This window comes from Gossypium arboreum, chromosome 1 (genome assembly GCF_025698485.1).
Source record: "Gossypium arboreum isolate Shixiya-1 chromosome 1, ASM2569848v2, whole genome shotgun sequence".
Taxonomy (NCBI): Eukaryota; Viridiplantae; Streptophyta; class Magnoliopsida; order Malvales; family Malvaceae; genus Gossypium; species Gossypium arboreum.
Window position 1 is genome coordinate 104672539 of NC_069070.1, and position 16145 is coordinate 104688683.

The following is a 16145-nucleotide window of genomic DNA, read 5'->3' on the forward strand; positions in this document are numbered from 1 at the left end:
TGGTTTTCATGTATTTTTATGAAGAAGAAGATGATATAAAATGGGTTTAATTCTATTTAATCATTTATCATACTTTATTTAATTCAATTTCTAATTTAGTCCTTAACCTTTTTCAATTTTTCCATGGATGACTCATTACAAATATCTACATGTTTTTCATCAATGGTCTAATTTCCATATAAGGACTTCTCACTTTTAATTCTATAGCTATTTAATCCTTATAACTATTTGAATTCAGCTTTTACATTTTATTTAACTTTGTCCTTTATGCAATTAGGCATAAAATTTTTCAATAAAAATTTTCATACAATATTTCTATCATAATACCTATCATTTTATGAAATTTAAATAATTTCATTTTTTGGACTCAGATTTGTGGTCTCGAAACCACTATTCTGATTTCACTAAAATTGGGTTGTTCCAAAAAAGTTGATGTCAGAAAATTATTTTAATATTATTTAATGTGTTTACAGTATGTGAATAGATGTGTGTGAAAATTTCCTGAGCTAATTTTATAGTTTAATAGCTCAATTTGATAAAAGGACTAAATCACATAAAATGCAAAAGTGGTATTCTATAAGTTAAAAGTGTTTATTTGCTATGGTTTATTAAATGAAAGGTCCTTAAGTTGATATTGAACCATTTATAGTGGAATTTGACATAAATGGTCATTTATTAAGTGAATTTTAATGTTTATTTTAAAGGTTATTTTGGTAATTATGGAATTAATTTATAATAAATTAAAACAAAACATAATGGTGGCCATTATCATCTTTTTACACCGAAATTGAAAAAGGAAGAAGTCATCTTCATGTTTTTAGGGTTCAACCATTGTTAAGCTTGATTAAGGTATGGTTTTGATCCGTTTTTGATGATTTCTATGTTTCTGTGATCGTTGCTTTGAGTACTAGCTAGCCCGTGCCTTAATTTTTGAGTTTTTTGGTGATTTTTTAAAATTCCATTGATGAATCCATGAGTTTTGTGATAGTTGATGATGAAAAATGGATATTTGTTGATAGAATATCAAGTTTTATTAAGTAATTTTTTGACAAAAATGTCAAATAGGGATATATTTGTGAAAATGTGAAAGTGTGTGGTTAAATGTGTGAATAAATGATTAATATGGGCATATATGTGCTCTAGGAAAATTTGGCTAGCATAAAATTAGAAAGAAATTGTGTAATTTGTGTTTTTATGAAATAAAGACTAAATTGAATAAATGTGAAACTTTAGGGACTAAAGTATTAAAATGCCCAAATATGCATTTGTGGACTAAATTGAATGGTTTGATGAATAAATGAGTTAATTTTGAATGTGTTTAGATCAAGAATGAAAGAAATTTGATTTAGATCGGGGAAAATCGAAAGTTGTCGAGTAGTCGATCTGATCCGATCATTTGTATATACGAGGTAAGTTTATATGCAAATAAATGTCTTTGAACTGAATTGTATATGTTTTATTATCATTGAATTTCTATGAATGTCGAACGAGCAAATACGAGTAAGAATCGACGAAGTTACAATATCCTAAAGTCCCGTACGAACCTTAGGAATAGTATAGGATACAAATGTCATGACATTAGGTTACTGAGAAGTGCTTACATGTAAGAACATGTCTGGGACAGTGGCATCGATATGTGATAACATGTAAGACCATATCTGGGATATGACATTATACAAGTTATATGTGTGTGCTGAGTATCCTTAATGATTCCAAACAGTTCAACGAGCAAAGTCAAGTTGAGAAAGAATGTGTGAATGAGTTAAGTGACTCAGGTACGTACGAGGTCCATACGAGAATTGAAAAGGGAAGTATTTGATGAATTCAATTATGATATTGAATATGTGTACACTGAGAAAGGTTTGTGAACTTGAATGTGTTTAGCTAAGCTTAGCTTAATTGAATTGATTTGCAAATATTCATATGATAACTTTATTTGTATATGGCTTACTAAGCTTTTAAAGCTTACCTTGTGTTTTCTTTCCTTGTTTTATAGTTAATCGAAGCTAGCTCGGACTCAGGGATCATTAGGAATGTCTTTACACTATTGATCATCTTATTGGTATTTTTGAAGCTTTGTATATATGGTATATGGCATGTATAAGCTAGTGTCAAGTTGGTATGTTTTGAGTTATGATATTAGCCATGAGATTTAGCTTGTAAATGATGGTGTGTATGGTCATTTAAGTTGGCTTGAATTATGTGTTTGATAAGTGATATATGTGATTTATAAATTACCTTGTGTTTTGGCATGTTTGCCATGGTTGTTAATATGGCTAAACGGTTGCACCATTTTGCTAGTTATAAATTGATGTATTAATGCTTGAAGAATGATATATTTTGGTATGATTTATAGATGATGAATGGATATGTTTGAGAAGCATGATTTAGTTGATGGAAAGGTGATAAAAATGCATTTAAAAGTTGTGTGAGTTTGATGATTGTGGCATATTGATTTGGTATGTTTTTGGTTATGGGTTTGAGTAGTGAAATGGTTGATTATAAATTGGCATTAATTGTTATGAATTGGCATGTTTTGGCTGCTTAGAAATGAAATGAAATGGTACCATTTTGGCTAATAGCTGTACATGAGAAAAGGGTGGCAAATTTGCTTTGCAAATAGCCTATTTTTTTCCACACGAGTAGAGACACGGGCGTGTGTCTCAGCCGTGTGTGGCACACGATCATGCTATATGGCCGTGTGTCCCATGAGGTAGCCCTTCGTTTTAAGTCAGTATAACCTACAGGATTGACACGGCCTAAACACATGGGCGTGTCTACTGGCCATGTGTGGCACACGGGCTGGCACATAGGCATGTGGCTGGCCGTGTGACCCAAGTCAGTAGCCTCTCCAGATTTCCCAAGGCCAAGGCACACGGGCGTGTCTCTGGCAGTGTGGTGCAAGTCAGTATGTATGCCATGTTTTCACACGGCCTGTGACACGGGCATGTTTGATGGCCGTGTGAGGTACACGGCCTGTTCACAAGGGCGTATGACCCTTAAATGTTTGAAAATTTTATAAGTTTTCCAAAGTTTGTAAATGTTATCGGTTTAGTCCCGAACCACTTCTAAGCATGTTTTAAGGTCTCGTAGAGCCTTATAAGGGACATTGAGATTATATTTGATTGATGTGTACGTGAAAATGTATGTTTTACGTTGTAATGATCGGTAATACCTCGTAACCCTATTCTGGCGACGAATACGGGTTAGGGGTGTTACAGTTTTGGGTAGTCAAATAATGCAACATGGAGTTGGTAGCTGCAGGTAAGCATCGTAAGTTACATATTCAAGAACTTGAGGAAATTCGATGAGAAGCGTATAAAAGTGCTTGAATTTATAAGGATAAGGTCAAAGTATATCATGACCAAAAGATAACTCGTAAACAATTTATAAGGATAAGGTCAAAGCATATCATGACAAATATTATTTAATTGTTTATTTACATTGATAAATTATTTACTTTCTAAATATTCTCGAAACCCCCCTGATTACTTGTTTATTTTTGTTGCAGGTACATTTGGAGTCATGGGCACAACTCTTGTCATGACCTTTGACACAACGAACATTCTGTTCATTAGTGAACACGGAAGTTGATTACAACATCCAATCCCTGTAGACTCGACCTTACTACCACTCTTTACTACAATTTAGAGTTATTTTTGCAGGAATTATTTTTGGTGGTTTCGACACCCATCAATCACTCCATAAATATTTAAAAATATTTACGAGCTCAATTTATAGAAATAAGGTCCCGGTACCTCATTTTCTAAAACCACTTGATTTTAGGGATAAACCACTTATTTTTACTATTTTTTCAATAAATTAAAATTTATCAAATCAAAATTCTATATATTACCATATCTGACTCGTAAATATTAAATAATAAATCCGTCAGATTTTTTGTCCCAAAACCACTATTTTCAATATCACTGGAGGGCTTTTACAAAAGCTGACGCGTTTGTTACGATGTTCGCCAAAGGTTGTAACATCCCGAATTAGGGCTTAGTTAGAACAGTGGTTTTAAAACCACAAACTTGAGGTCAAGAAATTATTTTAATATTATTTTCTATTGTATAGCATGATTATATGAGTACATGAAAATTTTGATGAATTAATTTTAGCGTTTGTGAGCTTAATTGCAAAAAAAGGACTAAATTGCATAAAGGGAAAAAGTTTTTTTTACTACTCAAATATGTTTAAAAGCTAGAGAACCAAAATTGGAGGTCTTTAAAGTGCAAATAGGCCCTTAGGGGAGTGATGGCCGGCCATAGGGGACAAGAAAGTTGAAAAGTCAAAATTTGGTGGACATTAGGTGACTTTTTTGGTAATAAAATAAAATAAAGAAAAAAGTTGTCATGTTTTCATTTCTTCTTCTTCTTCCACCGAAAATGATAGCAAACATGGGGGTTTTAAGAGCTTAAATTTTCAGCCACTTAGTTCCCTTCCAAGTAAGTGATTTTGATGGTCATTTTTGATGATTTTTGTATTTTTGGAACCCTTGTAGCTTAATCTAGCTAATGGGGGATTATTCTGAAAAATGGTTGAAAGTATAGGGTTTTTCCATGTGAATATTTATGTTTTTTGCTGAATTTTTTGGAAGAAAATAAGTCATGGTTGTGTAATAAACAACTTTTGTGAAAAGATTTTCATGAAAAACACCTAAATGGACATTTTTGTAAAGGTTGATAAAAAGGTGATAAATGTGTGAAATGAATGAAATTGTGGGCTGCTATAAGCCTAAAATAAATTCGGCTAGGCTTGGTTAATGAAGAAATTCGATAAAAATTGATTTACAAGCCTAGGGGTAAAATCGTAATTTTTGTGAAAGTCTATAAATTATGGAATGTATTGGTTAATATGATGATTAAAGTAGTGAATTTTATCGTTATAGATCAATAAAACCGATATTCAGGCTTAAATCGAAAGTACAAGGTTATGGACTAAAATGGAGTAATTAGCCGAAATTGCATTCGAGGTAAGTCCGTGTGATTAAATAAGTATGATATCCATGTTATTGTTAATATACTTGAAATCTATCTTGCTATGATTGTATTGAATTTTATGTTGATGATATCGTATATGAGAAAGTGATGCCAAATGTTAATAACATTTATGTGATGATTGAATGCATTGGAAATTTGATGGAATATGATATTCCATTGAAATGAGTAAGTTAGGTGTAAATAATGCAACTACTTGGTTATTATGTGTGATTAAATTGATATACCATAAATTGTTTGATTGTGAATAGGAGAATGCATAATGAGACTTAACGTGATAAACTCCTGGTTGAACCTTAGGAATAGATTGGATATTGATGCCATGACATTTGGGTGATATGTGTGCTAGTGTAAGACATGTCTGGGACATGCATCGGCCATATTATGAGAGCTAGTGTAAGACCATGTCTGGGACATGACATCGGCCTCGAGATATGAAAGCTAGTGTAAGACCATGTCTGGGACATGACATCGGCCTCGAGATATGAAAGCTAGTGTAAGACCATGTCTGGGACATGGCATCGGCTTGAGATATGAAAGCTAGTGTAAGACCATGTCTGGGACATGGCATCGACTTTGATTTGTGAGCCAGTGTAAAACCATGTTCGGGACATGGTGTCGGCATTTTACCCTATGTTTGAGACTGATTGAATATCCAGTAGTATTCCAAGTGGTTCAACGAGTAGTTCAAAGCTTGTGATAAAAGCGAGAAGGTAAGTATATGAGCATGTTGAAAAGGTACAAGTATGTACTCGGAGGTCAAATACTATTACGATCATGAAATAATGCATCTTTGGTAAGGATACAAATAAATAAGCTATGCCTGTGAGAATGAAATATTGATGAATTTATGATTATGGTTCTATGCTTATGATGTACCAATATGTATTTTTACCATAATGTTTAAAATGGTTTGTAAAGGTGTTATAAGCTTAGTTACCATTACTTTACACTAAACAGTTTTGGGACAGCTGCAGTAGTCCAAATTGGAAAATATACCAAAAATAATGGAATGTGGGTTAAAGATTGAATGAAATATGAAATTAAATCTAATGGAGTCTAGTTTCTTATAAAGGAACGGTGTAAGCAAAGGAATTTCATATTATGAGATATTTCAATTTGTGTGAAACAGAGTTAGAACGATTTCAAAATCCCCTGTTCTGATTTGAGAAAATCATTGAAAATTTTACAAAAATAGTTATGGATTATAAGTTATATGCTTAGAATTCTTAATAAGTCTATTTTCAAGATAAATAGACTGGAACATCATCCCAGTCTCGTATTATGAGGTAGTTAATTTTTAGTGAAGAGGGGTCGGAACTGTCAGACAGTGAAAAAGGGGTATTTAAAGAATAAACTGTACTTATTGGCTGGACCAAAAATTCTGATAATTTTATGGTAAGAAGATATATGAGTCTAGTTTCAGGAAAAATTATCAGATCTTAATTTGGATTTCCATAGCTCCAGGTATAAATAATTTGGTAACTATGACTTGAGAGAACAACATGACTAGAATATAAGTAAAAGTGTAATTATGGTTGTATTACCTTGAGAAGCAAGTTGGCATATTGCTTATTATTTTCATATAGACTTACTAAGCTTCAAGCTTACTCCCTCCGCTCCATTTCTTTAGTATTGTCAGATCGGCTCGGGGTTGGAAATCGTTAGAGGCAACATCACACTATCAAGTTATCATTTTGGAAGTACCGACTTATATATATATGTTAAGCTTTTACAAGTGAGTGACATGTATAAAGACTTAGTTTTTATGTTAGATGTTATCATGAGTAGCCAAATGTATTGGCTTATGTTGATTCATTGTATATAGCCATGGGATGTGGCTTATAATGTTTTGGCTTATAAGCCTAATTATCCTTACTATTTGTTAATGCCTTACGATGTGATTATAATTGTTTACTATGAATGAATAGTATAACATATGTGCATGAGAATGCCTTCGGACCATTCGGGGTGGTCATGGCTGTGGAATAAACGCGTAAATTAACATTAAGTTGATAATATTTGAACATGGACATTTGTTGATTAAGTAGAGATTAATTATTGGGTAATATGTTATGGTTGGTTGTTAAAAACGTACCTTAGTGAGGCATGCTAAATCATTAAAACGATGCTATGATAGGTGTCTTTAAAGTGGTTAAGTTTGTGAAAGATTAAGGCAACAAAAAGGCTTAGAAAATAGCCTAAATGTTAGCCACACGGGCAGAGACACGGCCATGTGTCTCAGCCATGTGGAGGACACGGCCTAGCACACGGGCCTGTGGCCTGGCCGTGTTGTTCAATTTGTTTCGCTGATGTCATAAACAGAGAGTTACATGGCCTAAGGACACGGGCGTGTTGATGACACACGGACGTGTGACCCTATTTCATGAAATTTTTTTAGGTTTTCTCAAAACTTTCCAAAGTTCTCGGTTTAGTCCCAAACCACCTTTAATGCATGTTTAGAGCCTCGGTAGCTCGTGTAAGGGACATTATGCATGTGTATGAAAAGTTTTGATACGAATGAAATTTTATGGCCTGGTTTTATGAAATGGTGTACGTTTAAGTCTGGTAACACCTCGAACACTATCCCGGCGTCGGATATGGGTAAGGGGTGTTACAAGTGCCACCTAACAAATTTTCAAAATGGGTCACCCTATAAATAAATTACTGAAATGGATCGTTTGCTACAAAAATAAATACCAAAATGGTTTTTTTTTTACTTCAAATTTGTATGGTGACCCATTTTGATATTTATTTATTTTTTATTGTAGTAAAAAACTCAAATATTCCATAAAATAATTTGTTATTGGGATAAAAATGTTGAATATTTGTTGCACAATAATAAAATTATTATTAGGATAAAAATGAAAAAAATTAAATGAGATGGTTTCTAAAAAAAAAATGATCGACTTACATCAGTGTATCCTAAATTATGTTGTCATTGATTTGTTTATATGGGTAAAAATATTGTTAAATCTTCAAAAAATAACAAACGGTACAAATTTGATTTTCCCTATCTGTTCAGGCGATGATTAAATTTTTTATTTGAAATTACAAATATCGAAATGACATCTTTGATTACAGAAACGGATCACACATCATATATGATTAATGTGGTGGTACTAAATTTGTTATTTGTTATTCACGGGTCCCCTTATAAAGTTCCACGTAATTTTTATTTAATTTGGATATATTAACTATTGCGGTAATTTAATATGGTTAGGGCCTGTACCACATACTGAGGGGTTGTCTCAACGGTGTAGGCTATCTACCGAATCCCCATCTTACGCCATACTTGGAGGCATTTGGATTCAGATCAACTACAATGATCCGAACATTAGATTTGAAGTAAGACTTGATATCGAATTTGGTCGAACGATGGCGCCCGAAAACCCACACATTTCATTTACCGTGTAGGAAGTGCACCATCACTCTAGAAGATGTTGCACTGCAACTCAGGTTGCCAATCGATGATAGTGCGGCCACGGGGGTGAGTATAGTGTCTGAACCCGTGGCCCTTTTTAATGACTTACTAGGACGTTTGCCCGTTGATGGTGACGATAAATTTACGAGTTTAATATTTTCATGGTTGAAGGCGAATTTCGAGTATTTATTGAGTACTGCCATTGAACGGGAGGTGATGTGCGCCACTCGAGCATATATAATGCATATGATAGGAGGTGTACACATGCCAAATCCAAATAACAACAAGGTCCACTTGATGTACTTGTCACTATTATCTGATTAATATGCTGCTCATTCGTACTGTTGGGGCTCAGCAGTACTAGCTATATTGTATTGCGAGCTTTTTTAGATAACAGAGAATTGTGTTGTAGCAAGTGTCTGGTATTGTTGCAGTCTTAAGTGCTTTATAAGATGCCATTCTTGGCACCAGTTACTCACGAAAGATATGTCTTCCCACTCATGAATAGGTGATAAAATTTAACCATTACAACAAGAATTTTGTTTTATTTATGAAAATTTGCTCTAACAAGTTTACTTCTTTCGTAGATAGAGTTCTTCTCCGTGTATTAGGAGGTCATATACGCTTTCAATTTACCTCCAGATGATTGAGACACATGCCAGGGAAGGGGTAATTTATACTAATATTCATTACATGTAATTACTTTATTTATGTTGTTTAACTTGTGCTACTATAACGATGTTATTAATTGTGCAGTTTATCTGGATGCCATATTCATTCTCGGACATTACGAATATTATTCCCTCGTCTGCTTACATCCACTCACACTTGTGGATGACCTTTTGACTTCCTATGTAACCCCTTATCTAGGACAAGCTCAAAAGTCAGTAGAGGCATTTCCTATGTAGACAAATCACACAAGCCGGGGAACTCGTTTCCCCAAATACACAATGTACGCTCGAGAGTGTACACCTCATTGATATATTGTTCAGCATTGATCGAGGTATGAGCATAAGCTATAACGACATGCACATAGGGGTAACAAAGTGTATAGAACTTCCCGCAATCACATCGTCTAATTCGGAGATCAACTCCTTAGGACCTAAGTGGAATATTGGGTTGTCGACCGATGGACTCTGTAACTTGAAAAGTTTCTAACTGTCAAGAATATATTTCTACATTCATCAACCTCTATCTCTGACGATTCACATCAATTGTCTTCCTAACTTCCTCGACAAACACGTGTCCCTCCTTTATCTAGTTTACTTGTTTCAGCCCTATTCTTGGCATCAAAGTTGCCAAATGGTAGAACGTGATTGAGAAAATAAATGGAAGTGGAAGATGTCGTGTTCGCCTCAACATGGAGTTAACTACCTCTACCAAGTTTGTAGTCATATTACTATATTTAACCCTATTATCAAAACTTTGTGCCCATTGCCATGGCTCAATGGTACCCAACCACTCTCAGAAAGGAGTATTTGTTTCACATTACATGCAGCCCTTAAGTTTGGTCAGCCTTTGCCTGAAAAGGTGTGACTCTAGCTTGTACGCTGCGTATGTATTCCAAAAAGACAAGTTACATTTTTGAATTAATTCGTGGCAATATTAAGAACATCTAAAACATATGTTGAAACAACTTGTTTTTGCAAGTCTGCATTCTTGTAGTCTCGGTAGAAATTAGTCGTGATGTGCTAAATGCAGTAAACGAATTTTCACAAAACACCGAAATGCCTAATTGCTGAAGTTGGTCCTTTCGATCTATCAGATATGATGCAAATATTATTGTCCCTAACAATATATGCCTACAAGTACATCAGGAAGAATTCCCATGATTCTATGTTCTCCTTGTCTATGATAGCAAACGCTATCAGGAGTAAGTTCTGGTTCCCATCTTGAGCAACCACAATAAGTATGATCTACATATATTTTCCACATAGCCCGGTCTTATCAACCTGCACAATCAGCTTGTAGTGGGGAAAGCCTTGCACGTTTAGATTGAATGTCTAGAACATCCAGTAGAAAATTCTTCTTCCCAGTTGTAGTTGGTCGTCCAAGCTGTAGTACGGTGTGTCTGCAACTCAATGATAGTCCCTGGCATGTACTCCTATATAGCAGCTATTCACCCCTATAGCTCATTGTACGATGCATCTTAATCTCCATACAAATACTCCATAGCCATCTGTTTAGCTATCCGTGCTTTTTAGTATGACACTCGGTACTGGAATTGTTTTTATATTTCGGCAGTCAATACTAATACAGAAATAGTTGACATGTCCTTCACCATTGACATGATGCAGTTGCAGATAGTTTTGGAATCAAGTTTGTAGTAATCTTGCGTCATACTTGTTGAAGTGTGTGTGTAAGGCCTAATAAATTTTCAGATCTACCGCATTTGTGAGCTCTAGATAAATGCGGCTTGTACCCGTCAATTGTAGCCTTCTGTCAACCTCTAACATTCCATAATATACAATGTCGGTTTAGACAAGAAGACTTTGTAGTCAATCGACCTATTAATGTTACACCGCTTAATGGAAAATACACAGTCTTTATTGGTTGCGAAATTTTAGCCCATGAACAACTCTACATGTTCGGGATCTGCAACCAATCAGTGAGCAGGTAGTATATTAGGATACTCCGAGAACTCGAATACATGGGCCGATCGGGATCTATGATCGACGTGTGTGCCCCAAGAACATTGCGTATCACAATGCCTCAACTCGAGTACCTGAGTGAAGATGCGTTAACATTTTCATCGTCATTTGTGTCTTCGTCATCGATATCATCCAAGACCTTATTTAGATTGGGATCATTATAATCTACAACCCGTGATTAGAATGACCATTATTATCATATTCGTCATCACCATCTGCATCGATCTCAATCACCATCGGATGTATTTGTAAACGAGGACTCGAGTTAAGGTTCTCAAATACAGGTGGAGCATTAAGATTGATTTTGATCCCGCTTACAGTTGATCGCCTATCAACGTACGCTCTCGGAACCATCGTACACGGATCTTGAACTCCATGTTATTCACTGAATGGAGTGAAATCTTCAGTTAGCTCCACATCAGCTAACTTAGCAAATAATTGAATTGGTGTGATTTGGCCACTCCAATTGCTGTAATAAAGAGCGATCATTGTCTCAACGTCTTCATCATCTACAAGTTGCATCTCGATGAATTTGATGGGATCTGTCGAAACTGAAGATTTGTAGAATAGTTTCAAGATCCTCCTCCCACAACGTCTAACAATTTTTGGATTGATCATTTCCTTCATATCATCATCCGAGACATTTTTATTAAATCTCATTGTTATTTGTTGGCGACATTCAAATATACATCTAATTGTTGTTGTTAAAATTACTCCATCGAAATAAACGCATAAAAAAATTGAATGTCTATCTTCAATACTAAATCTATAAAACAAATTAAATTTCTTAATATTTTATTTCAAAAAAAATATACTGTAAAAAGATAAAAATTTATATCTACTTACTAACCTTATGAATTCTTCTCTATTTTCTCTTCTTCTACAACAAATTTTTTTTCCTCCTCACTTCTTATCTTCAAAACCGTTCAAGAAAACACTCTTTAAATAGTGACTGGGTGCTACCTATCAGGAGTCCTCCACTAGTGCCGCCTCTAAAGCACCCTCCACCTGTATTTTTACCTGATTTTACTCGTGTATGGACACAAAAAACACGTGTCACCTCTCTAACACCTCCACCCTTTTCATATATATATATATATATATATATAATAGAAATCATATGCTACTGATGGTTCCATGATTGCAATAGAAAAAATGGTGGTGCCGCTACCCTAAATCCCTCCACCCCCAATACTGTTAAAAACATACCATTTTGACAAATAATATTATATTTATACCATTTAGGTATTTAAATATTAATTTTATATTATATATATAAAAAGTAAAAATATAACATTATCTATGTAACAAATTAGAAAACAGAAATACATATTAATTAATAATTTCTATTTGAGTTTACATTGCTAGACTCAAAACACTAAATAAAGGCCAAAAACATATTATAGTAAAAAATAATAAATAAATAAAAAGAGAATATTACCAAAAATCAAGAGAGAAAGAGGGAGATTGAATCCATTAAGTAACGGAAAAGGAAGTTTGAAACCAGCATAGTAAGGGCAAAGACGTAAATTTAACATATGTAGAGATAGTTAGGGTTTTTCTTCCCATCCCTATTTATATCTTCATCCCTTTCTTCTTCCTGCCTCAACCCATTGCCTCTCACCTCTTTTCTCTATTTCAGTTTCTTGGTTTTCTCCATTTATTTGAATTTTAAGTTACAATTTAGCAGTATAGTCTGGTTATTACTTGCCTGTGATGTTCTAACATTTGTCCGTACCATCTGAGAAATTTTTTTTCCTGATGTATTCTCTCTAAGTTTTATTTCTGAGGCATCAATAAACCAAAATAGGCTTTTTTTTTTTAAAGAAAAAAATCTAAATTTGTTTTGATTCCATATCTCCCTCTGTATTTTCTTTTCGTATTGATGAATGATTAAGGCTGTGATGACGAAAAATTATACCATCAAACTATGAGAGCTTTGCTTCGTTGATGTAATCATACATTTCTATTGTCTGAGCCTATTTGCATTTTCTTTTAAAAGAAAAATTGATTTGGCTAATATAGTGGGATTTTATTTTATTTTATTGCCTTAATAAAATGGGAGATAAGAGGGGGAAGTGATGAATATTTCCCCAGATGATCGAAGCTGAACATACTGTGCGATTTATTAATCTCTAAATCATTAGAGATTGGAAGCCAGTATTCTGATCCCTCTTCATCCCAGTTTTTAATTTATTCCCCAGATGCGAAGCTGAACCCATAATTTGTGTTCTATATTAATTTATAAATCGTTAAGGAGATGTTTTAGTAACTGAGGTGTTTTGTTGATAACAATTTGTCTTACAAGTTTAATAACCCATTATTTTAATTTTTAAAATATTAAAATAATGAAAATAACTTTATAGTTTTTAAAAAAATTAGAAATATTTATTACAAAGTTTAAATATTATTTAAAAATAAAACAATTTATTTTTTAAATAAATCAAAAGATTGACTTTCAATTTTATCAAATAAATCAAATAAAAAAGTTAATATAAAATTCGAGAATTGAACTAAGAAAAACTGGGATAAGTAAATACGAAATAGTAAGAGCATAACAGATGAGAATTCATCTGAGCAATAAAAAGACACGTCATCCTTTTATTCTATACATATGAAACTGCTGAACAAAATATTTAAAAATTATTCTGATTTTCTTAAAATTATTTTTTATGTTTATTTTGGAAAGAGAATAAAAATTGTGTGAAAATACGTATTATAAGATTTATTTTATTGTCAAATTTGTGAAAACACACCCCATAAGATGCGTTTTCTTTTAAGGTACTATTACAATAGTAACATTGAATTCAATAGCCAATAGAGGTCTAACAGTCATAAAAATTTTTTATAAATTCCTCAAACATTTATTCTTTTCGCCTAAATATTCCAATTTCTTTTTAAATTCTCAATCTTCAATCTCTAATTTCTAATTTTATATTTTTAATCTTTAATTTTTAATTTTAATTTTTAATTTTTAATTTTAATTTTAATTTTCAGTTCTCAAATATTTTTTAAATTCTTTTTTTTGAATTTTTTCTCTTTGATTTTATTTTTATAAAATTTTAAATGGTAAATTAACTTATTCATTTGGATTAATTAAATTTAAATAGTGAATTATTATGTTGTTTAGATTATTAATTTTGTATATCAACCGAACTTGAGGATATCTGACTAGCTCTAGATCAAGAAACCGACAAGGAGGTTAGCTTATGAATTTCAAACTTATATAATATGTATTCTAACACTTGAAATTAAATGTTACACACATTTTAAAAATTATAAATTCGTAATGCAGTTTATATGGATGTCATAGCAGATCTGAGGATTCAAGAATGCGTCTAGGTCGAATTTTTGGCCAATTGCAACATTTGGAACATTAAAGTACCATTGGTTGTTTTTGCTACGATCAAATTGCATGAATCTAACCGAGTTATACGACAGTTTGGGTGTACACAATGTATTCCACTGCTACTTAGGAGCTTGATAACCTCAACAAGATTGACTTGCGAGGGAGACACAAGGAATACCAACATGTCACAAGAAGTATATCAAGATGTGGGAGTGTAGGTACGAATTCTTGCCAACAAATGAACCATTTCTTACATTGGAGTTGGCGACGTCTTCGAGTTACATGGATTGGTTTAGGCATAACGGCAAGTTGTATTTACTGTCAGATTCATAGAAGAGAAGCCAATGTTGTTGTAGGAGGCCAATACAAGAGCCCATCAATCCTAGATCGTGAGATGAAGATGCGGCGGGATTGACATCTGCTCCATCTACATTGGAGGACCCTATTGCTGTGCAACCTCTCGATTAGTGTGGTTTATTTATTATTTCTTTTAACCTAGTTTTTTTTTTCTCAACCATCACAACACGCACATTCATTTCCCATATCATCACCTTCAGTTCCTATTTATTTTATACAACCACCATAGCATGCACAATCATTCAATGTATCAACATATTTAGCACCAATTTATTTTACACAAGCACCACAGCACGCCCCATCATTCCCTGCATCAACACTTTCTTCAAGGATATATTATGCACGATCGTCACCCAGTGTTCCATATTACATGCTGATCCCGCCATCAACACTGACGTATCTGGTATCGTCCTCAATTCCCATCTTCTATCCATAATTAGGCCAGACGACACCACATAGTGGCCAATCGATAGTGTCGCAGACACTCCCAACATAATTGTTCTACCGAGGTGGGTCATCCTTGCAACCATTAACTCAACTCAGGGGGGATCCACAAAAGGCGGCTAGGATACGGTCGAGTTCAACCACGAAGGAAGAGATGATGTCAATGATCAACCTCTTCGTGCACGTCAAGGTGAAGTTGAAGTCGACGAGTAGCTGTCAAACACAATAGTGCAACAGAACCCTAGGTGTTCTCGACGCCCACTTGGTTGTAGCACACATTCGGGACACTCATGATTACGTTATTTTGTAATTTTTTTCATATTTTGTTTTACATCTGAAATGCACACTTATTTACAATGTACGAAACAAATTTATTAAACTACTACGAAACAAATTTATTAAACTAGTTTGGTTTGTATGCAATCAAATTGTGAGTTTAAAATTTACAATTCAAATAACTCGAATAATTCAATAATAGGTTTTATATGTAAAATTTTAAAAATTTCAAAAAAGAAATTCTAAAAATATATAAAGAAAGTTAACAAAGTTAAAACTTTCTAGAATAATTAATTTTGAGGTTCTAATTAAGTTAATTAACAATTCAAGTTTATTATACTAAAGTATTTTTTTATTTTGATTTGGAAGAGTTTTCAAATATATATGATTTCAAATTTATGTGCTCTAACATGAAATTAGTTATCTTGGCACAAGATTTTAATTTGAAATGTTTAATTTTTTAATTTCACTCGAACGCTTTCACTCGTTTCAATATGACTCAACTCAAATTTTATTTTACTTGAACCGATTGGGAAAAATTTCAAGTCAAGCTAGGATGATAAAATAGAACACATGCGATTTCTACATTTTTCTCGATCAAGTTTATCCCGGGAATCGCTATTTGTAGGCGCTTAGAAGCAATC

The 16145-nt window shown here is 33.4% G+C and overlaps 1 long non-coding RNA gene and 3 other non-coding genes across 4 annotated transcripts; all 4 read left to right on the forward strand.

Annotated features, from left to right (window-relative positions):
- The first annotated feature begins 12783 nt into the window (after window positions 1-12783).
- LOC128281779 (small nucleolar RNA snoR117) lies at window positions 12784-12869 on the forward strand. The gene has a single exon (XR_008272048.1). It is a non-coding gene; the product is annotated as a small nucleolar RNA snoR117 (small nucleolar RNA).
- A 102-nt stretch (window positions 12870-12971) lies between these two features.
- Window positions 12972-13056, forward strand: LOC128281776 (small nucleolar RNA snoR116). Its single transcript, XR_008272045.1, has one exon. It is a non-coding gene; the product is annotated as a small nucleolar RNA snoR116 (small nucleolar RNA).
- A 91-nt stretch (window positions 13057-13147) lies between these two features.
- LOC128281736 (small nucleolar RNA Z103) lies at window positions 13148-13249 on the forward strand. The gene has a single exon (XR_008271998.1). It is a non-coding gene; the product is annotated as a small nucleolar RNA Z103 (small nucleolar RNA).
- A 985-nt stretch (window positions 13250-14234) lies between these two features.
- LOC128284289 (uncharacterized) lies at window positions 14235-15653 on the forward strand. Its single transcript, XR_008274685.1, has 3 exons — window positions 14235-14276; window positions 14371-14642; window positions 14750-15653. It is a non-coding gene; the product is annotated as an uncharacterized LOC128284289 (long non-coding RNA).
- The last annotated feature ends 492 nt before the right edge of the window (window positions 15654-16145 follow it).